Source organism: Glycine max, chromosome 12 (assembly GCF_000004515.6).
Source record: "Glycine max cultivar Williams 82 chromosome 12, Glycine_max_v4.0, whole genome shotgun sequence".
Taxonomy (NCBI): Eukaryota; Viridiplantae; Streptophyta; class Magnoliopsida; order Fabales; family Fabaceae; genus Glycine; species Glycine max.
In genome coordinates, this window is record NC_038248.2 from 12,662,231 (window position 1) to 12,670,597 (window position 8,367).

General features: G+C 32.6%; 1 pseudogene; it reads left to right on the forward strand.

Annotated features, from left to right (window-relative positions):
* The first annotated feature begins 1,143 nt into the window (after positions 1-1,143).
* Positions 1,144-8,367, forward strand: LOC106795275 (uncharacterized; annotated as a pseudogene).

Sequence of the window (8,367 nt, forward strand, 5' to 3'; positions counted from 1 at the left end):
CAATTAAAGAGAGATTGGACAGCGTTCAATATCAAAGTTTTCTCTACCCTGCATCTTTAGTTGTAGTTTTGTGTTGTAATTTCAATTTAATGCTAAATTTCCTTTTTATCTTTCTCTACCCTGCATCTTTAGTTATAGTTTTGTGTTGTGATTTCAATTTGATACTCGATTTTTTTTATTATAATGATAAGTGTCAAAATGTCTAATCACATTTAATCTAGCAAACACAGATTTGATATTTGGCATCTCTTGCTTTATGTCAATTAAGATTTGTTTATTAAAATTTACGCATGAATCTTCAGCTGTAATTTTGGATGCCAAGATAAATTTGCTCATTAATTATGAAATCCATTATATAAAAATGTCAAATCACATTTAATCCCCCAAATCGGCATTTTATATTTGGCATCTCTTGGTTGATGTCAATTAACATTTGTTTATTAATTTACAAAATATTTCATCCTTTGTTGTAAATTGCGTTCTAAATTTTTGACCTCTAAAAATGCAGATCAATCACATAGTGGATTCTATATCCAGAACTTACTCCTTTATATATAATATATCTTTACAGCTGAGTCTGATCATTCCTCCATGACTGATTTTTGAAACTACTTAAATTCAACTTGCATGTTTAATTTTGTTTTTATTACAGAATTGAACATTTGGAATTACTTTGATGTATAATTTGGTCTTTGTGTATTTCAAGTCTTTGTTGTGGTGAATTGATATACCAAAGAGCTTCATTGATATCAACTGCAAACATGCAAAAGAATGCACATGCAAATGCATGTACCTCAGGTAAAGCCAGAATGTATAGAAAAGGTATCCTGCAAAAAAAAAAAGGCTCATCCTGACAGATCACATGAGACAAGTATAGATTCCACTCTGAAAGATATACAATGTCATGGTGAGAAATTATAAATAAGATGTTTTCTTTTATAAATACATTAATCTGTTCAACTTGACTTAATTTGTCTCTATTTTTAAGTCATGACAGCTGATTTATTAAAAGATATGAATTCTGAATCTCCACAAGGTATGATGATAGAAAATCCTTACTCACTTTTTTGCCCAAATTTTAATTATATCTATGATATCTAACGTAAATTGTCACAACATCTGATTCTAATTCTTTCTCTGACGATGAAAATTGTGAATCCAATACTAATGAAGCTACAATCGATACTGAAGGTAATAATTATAGCTTTGATATGACGTTAAGGATATCAACTGATATCCTTTAAATTAAATTCCACTATCTCCTTAGACAATTTCAGGCTATTCTGACTTGGGTGATCAGGCCATGCAATGTACACATTGCAATGCAAAAATGTGGTATGATGAAAGAATTTCAAAAGATAGAAATACAACAAGTCCAAAATTCAGCTTATGTTGTGGAGATGAGAAAGTTGAGCTTCCGTTATTACAAAGTCCACCGAAATATCTTGAACGACTTCTGTTTGATGGTAAAGAAAGTGATAGTAAAAATTATCAGTGCAACATACGGACATACAACATGATGTTTGCCTTTACGTCTGCTGGTATTAAGCTAGACAAATCAATTAATGAAAGTAGAGGACCTCCTACAATTAGAATTCAGGGTCAACCATGCCATCGAATAGGCAGCTTATTACCAATGCCTGGAAAGCAACCAAAATTTTCACAATTGTATATCTTTGATACGCAGAATGAAGTTGAAAATAGAATTAATACAATGAGGTAGTACTTCTTTTGTTTCTTTTATTATCAAATATGAAGTATTCTAATTGCGAAAGCATTTTTTGTCACACCAATGAATCTGTTTTTATATTGTTTTTTGCAGTCAACATGTTAGAATTCAACCAGAGATTGTTTCAACTTTAAGTCAAATGTTGGATGAGTACAATGTTCATGCAAAAAGTTTTAGAATGGCCAGGGACAAATTGGCAAATACTCAAGTCGATAATGTAAAATTGAGATTGATAGCTACACATGAGAAAGACGGTCATACATACAATATCCAAATGTTTCTGAAGTTGCTGCTCTAATTGTTGGTGATTTTGATCCAGACTCAAGAAGGGATATTATTGTTGAAACTCAAAATGGAGAATTACAAAGAATCCATGAATTACACTCTAGCTATCTAGGACTCCAATACCCTTTACTCTTCCCTTATGGTGAAGATGGATATAGACCTGATATACTTCACCGTTGTACACCTAGCAGCAGAAAAAGGAAGAGAAATCGTCTAACGATGAGAGAGTGGTTTGCTTATAGACTACAGTCCAATCAAATGAAGCACAAACTTTGTTGCATTCTAGAAAACTATTCCAACAATTCATTGTTGAAGCATACACGATGGTTGAGTCTGAAAGGCTTAGCTACATTAGGAACAATAAAAAAAAAACTTAGAGTTGACAAGTATTGCAGTTTACAAACATCATTAGATACTGGAAGTAGTAAAGACTCTTCTAAAGGAAAAAGAGTGATTTTGCCGTCAACCTTTGTTGGCAGTCCACGCTATATGGACCAACTTTATTTTGATGGTATGGCAATATGCAGTCATGTGGGTTTTCCAAATCTTTTTATTACTTTAACCTGTAATCCAAATTGGCCTGAAATCCGTAGAGTGCTTGCACATTTGAATCTAAAACTAATAGATAGACCGGATCTTATCTCACGTGTTTTCAGATTGAAGTATGAGCAGATGCTTTTTGACTTAACAAAAAAACACTTGCTTGGAAAAGTTGTCGCATGTGAGTTTGTCATTAATATGCTTTTTAAAGTTACACATTTGTTTATTCTTTTTAATTTTTCCTTGATATAATACAATTATACAGAATTTCTATATTATTGTTCCACTATTAATACAATTAGCTAACAATTGCAGATATGCACACAATTGAATTTCAGAAAAAAGGACTTCCTCATGTGCATTTATTGCTATTCTTACATCCAGATAATAAATATTCATCTTTAGATGACATTGACCACATAATATCAGCAGAAATTCCTTCGCATGAAAATGACCCTGAACTCTATACATTAGTCCAAAATCATATGGTACATGGACCATGTGGAATTCTCCAACCTAAGTCTCCATGTATGAAAGAAGGCAAGTGTAGCCATTTTTACCCAAAAATGTTTCACCCTCAAACTGTTTTAGATTCAAATGACTATCCAATCTATCGTAGAAGAAATGATGGTCGTACCATTTAAAAGAATGGAGTTATTATTGATAATAGATATATAGTACCTTACAATGCAAAATTGCTGAAGAAATACCAAGCACATATAAATGTTGAATGGTGTAATCAAAATACTTCCATTAAATATCAATTTAAATATATAAACAAAGGTTATGACATAATCACTGCTGTTGTTATTCATGATGATAATGGTACACTTGAGAATGCTATCAGTCAAAATGATGAGATTAAAGAATATGTGGATTGCAGGTAATATTAATTCAACATGTATACTTAAGTTACTGATTGTTTCTTTAATTAATTCTTTTAATTATGATTTTTTTTGTCAGATATATTTCTCCATGTGAAGCTACTTGGAGAATTTTTGGTTTTCCAATACATGCTAGAAAGCCTGCTGTGGAGAGATTACATTTTCATTTGCCAGGACAACACATTGTTTTTTATGAAGATGATGATGATATAGATGATATCCTGTCAAAGCCAAGTATTTCAGATTCAAAATTCTTAGCCTGGATGAATAACAACAAATGTTTTTCAGAGGGTAGAAATCTGACTTATTCACAATTTGTTTCCAAATTTGTCTACAACCAAAAGGCTAGATCATGGAACCTTAGAAAGAAAGGCAATACAATTGGCAGGTTAATATGGGTTCCACCAACCACTGGTGAATTATTTTATCTAAGAATGATGCTTACTGCATGTAAAGGAGCTACTTCATTTGAAGATATTAGAACAGTTGAAAATGTTCTATACCCTACATATAGAGAAGCATGCTTTGCAATAGATTTTTTGCAAGATGACAGAGAATTTGTGGAAGCAATCAAAGAAGCTAAGGACTAGGGTACAACTAATTATTTGAGAAAATTATTTGTGTTAATACTATTATCAGGTGTCATTACTAAACCTGAAGAACTTTGGAATCAGACATGGAATTGGTTAGCTGAAGACATTGCATATCATTATAAAAAAACAACTCTGAACACAGGTTAGTTTTAATCAGTTTGTAACTTTCTATATTGAATAACATCACAGATATGCATTGTTTAACTATCTCCTTTATCATTTGTTAGAATTACACATTGATGATGAGCAACTTAAAAATTTAACATTATTGGAAATTGAAAAACTTCTGCATCCAAACCAAAAATCACTCAGAGACTATCCTACAATGCCATATCCTGAGGGTGGAAATCATGCATCATGTCTAGAGAATAGTTTGATATTGTCTGAACTTAATTACAACAATGATGAGGCTAGATCAGAATTTGAAAATCTTTTTCTATCAATGACAGGTAATATACCAATTCATATATTATAAATTGCATTTAACAAAGTTAAATTTCATCTGTATTTTCTAATTTTACATCTTCTAATTCTTCATTTCTATCAAATCTCAACTTATTTTTTATTCTAGACGAACAAAAACAAATTTATCACAAAATTATGGAAGCTGTCAACAACAATAAAGGTGGCATGTTTTTTCTATATGGATATGGAGGTACAGGAAAAACATACATATGGAGAACATTAGCAAGTTCACTGAGGGCAAAAAATCAAATTATGATTATGGTTGCTTCTAGCGGCATAGCTTCTTTGTTATTGCCAGGAGGCAGGACTACTCATTCCAAATTTAAGATACCTGTGCCAATTTTTGAAGACTCAACATGCAATATACTTCAAGGAAGTCAGCTAGCAGAATTGTTAAATCAAACAAATCTGATAATTTGGGATGAAGCACCCATGGCACACACATTTTGCTTTGAAGCACTTGATCAAACTTTAAGAGACATTATTAAAGAAAAAAAAATCCCAATAAAATTTTTGGAGGCAAAGTTATTGTATTTGGTGGAGATTTCCAACAAATTCTGTCAGTCATTCCAAGAGGAAGTCGTTCAGACATTATAAATGCAACTATCAATTCATCATATCTGTGGCCTTCATGTGAAGTCTTAACACTCACCAAAAACATGCGTTTACAAGGCAATGCCCAATTAATTGATGATCAAGAAACTACTAAATTTGCAAAGTGGATTCTAGATATTGGAGATGGAGTTATTGGGAATCAAAATGATGGATATGCTACTATTGAAATTCCTGAGTACCTACTGATTACTGAATATAATGACCCCATTGATGCTATAGTCAAATCAACATTTCCATATTTATATCAACATCACAGTAATCCTGATTTCTTCAAATCTAGAGCAATATTAACTTCCACCAATGAAACAATTGAAGAGGTCAATGATTATATACTTTCCTTGATTCCAGGTATTAATGCACATCTGAAATTTACAAAAACTAAGGTCTACTCAGTATTTATTCTCTATTTAACTTTGTATGGTACCTCAAATAAATTTAATAGGTGAACAAATGGAATACTTAAGCTCTGATTATATAGAGAAGTCAGAAACCATTGACAATTGGCATTTCCAATCAATCACAACTGAATTTCTCAATTCACTAAACACATCTGGTCTGTCAAATCATCGTATCAATCTAAAAATCGGTAGTCTTATAATGTTGCTAAGAAACTTAGACCAAACGCAAGGACTCTGTAATGGTACTAGATTAATAGTTACTAGACTAGCCAAACATGTCATTGCAGCTGAAATCATTTCTGGCAAAAATGTTGGTGATAATGTTTACATCCCAAGAATGTTAATGTCACCTTCACAATCACCATGGCCTTTCAAGCTTTTAAGAAGATAGTTTCCAATCATGCTATCTTATGCAATGACGATTAACAAGTCTCAGGGCCAATCACTTTTTATGGTTGGGCTTTATTTGCCAAAACCAGTCTTTAGCCATGGGCAATTATACGTTGCATTATCGAGGGTCAATTCAAGGCAAGGATTAAAAGTTCTTATTCATGATAAAGACAAAAAAAATATGACTTCTACTACTAATGTAGTCTTCAAAGAGGTTTTCAAAAATCTTACAAGGTAACTCTAAATTTTCAAACAAGAAATTGTACTATCTATTGGCAATAATTCCAAACTGTTATCTTACTTATATACATTCTAACATACAACCAAAGATGATATCATATATTACAATGTTAAATTTAACATTGTTAGGTATGCAATCTTAATCACCACATTAATATCTTCCATTTATAATTTCATTTAATTAACATTATATTATTTAGCAGTTTATCACAGCTTAACATTTGCTTTGACATTTACATGAACAAATTTTCTTTATTTCTCTGCGAAATATAGAAATTTTAATTGTTGAAGTTCAATGATGAAATATCTAGCGTTCATATGTTACTGCTTATATGATAATTATCCTTGAAACAATATTTTTAAAAAATCGTTCATGCCAATAGTCCAAATGTAGCACATCATGCTGCATATACTGCATTCCTTCAAACCAACATCATTCTTATTTTACACAAAAAAAACACATTTAAAAATGTAGTTATGCAAGATGACATAATCACCTTTAAATAATTCGTTCATACCCCCTCTGCAATACATAAAAAACGAAATGTTAACAAGCAATTCTAGAAGTTGGCCCAATGCTCATATCTTGGCCCAAGATAAATTTAGACAGTTACTGCCCTACAATACCAACGGTCTTAGGCTTCAAATTCGAACAAAAACTCTTCATCTACTTCGTACTTCTTCAATTCACAGTTATTGATATCACATTTATTTACAACCGTGCGACATTGGAAAGAAGCAAACATTAAATACCACACTAAAGGACTATCATCTACTTTCTTCTGCAAATCCTTTTTCATTCCTATTTCCAAACTCTACTTTCACGCCATACAGAAAATGAGCACCACATCCTCAACCGCATCAACTGAGGTAAATCATTTCTACTCTTTTCTTCACGGCACCTACCTTTTTGTTGTGTTTATTTTCATTTTCATGGGTTTTTGGTTTGCGATTTTTCTGCTATGTGTCTGATGCACGTGGTTTAGCGGTTTTGTGCAAAGCCGTTGTTTTTTGTCGTGTCATTTTCCTTACTTTCTTTTTCAAGTTTGAAAACAAAACTGGACTTGAAGGTGTCCGGCCCTCCTTGGTCGTTTCTTTTCTAATTTTTATGTGCATGGCTTGGTCGTTTCTTTTCTAACTTTTATGTGCATGGATATCATTTTCGTTTTTGTTTTCCACTTTCATTTTGTTCTATTGTTGCCGTTGTTCTGTTTTTTCGTTTAATGTCTTTGCCTTTCATTTGGTTTTCGTTTGTATGCAGATTAGTCCTTTTCGCTGTTTTTCTTTTTTGGTGTTTTGTTTACAAACCTTTATATTGTGCATCCCTGTCATTTCATAATTTCCTTTGCTTGACAAGTTTCTTTTGACATTTGGTTTTATATCCCTGTGATTACAGAGGAAAAATGCCATCATGCGACCACCACTGATCATGCAATTTATCGCTGCCTTCAACAATGACAAGGTCATCTTTTTTCTCAATTCTTCCATTACTATTATTGTTACACATACATGCATTTATATTTCCCACTTTTTTTTTCAGAATACCATACAACTTCCAGCCTTCTATCATACTCAATGGGCACCAAACTATCCTGAGATGGTTCATCTCAGATACAATGGAGCCATTTATGAAGTACGAGTCAGACAACACAGAGATAAAGTGTATTTAGCAGATGGACTCCAAAGCTTCCGGAAAGATTTGAAAATTTATAAGTCAACCAGCACCAACTTCTTTGCATGTGACCATCACTCTGTTTTTGACATACATTTCATACCACCACTAGAGCGGCAAACTTGCAGCAGGTAGAGGCATTCATCCAGGAAGCACATATGGACTCTTCAACTTACTCAGGAAATGCTGGATCATCTTGAACCCCTGGTAAGCTGACTTTCATATCTTAATCTCTTTAAACACATTTTTACCATTTTAACAATTTAATTTTTTTCCAAATTACAGAAACTCCCCCATTGTACAGAAGTTCCTCTTAGAGCTTGCGGCAACCACATGACAGTCTTAAGACAGGCATGGCCCCCTACTGCAATGGAAAGTTGAAACGCTGAATCTTGCTATTGGTGGAAAAGGTGTTGTCCAACCATGGTATGATTTTCTTCAAGAAATGGATTTTGATGATGGAGATGAAATTTCTATTTATTATAGGTATTATGAAAAAATTTGGGATATCATAATCAGGAGGCAGGAAGATTGGGAAGATGATGACAGTGAGTAG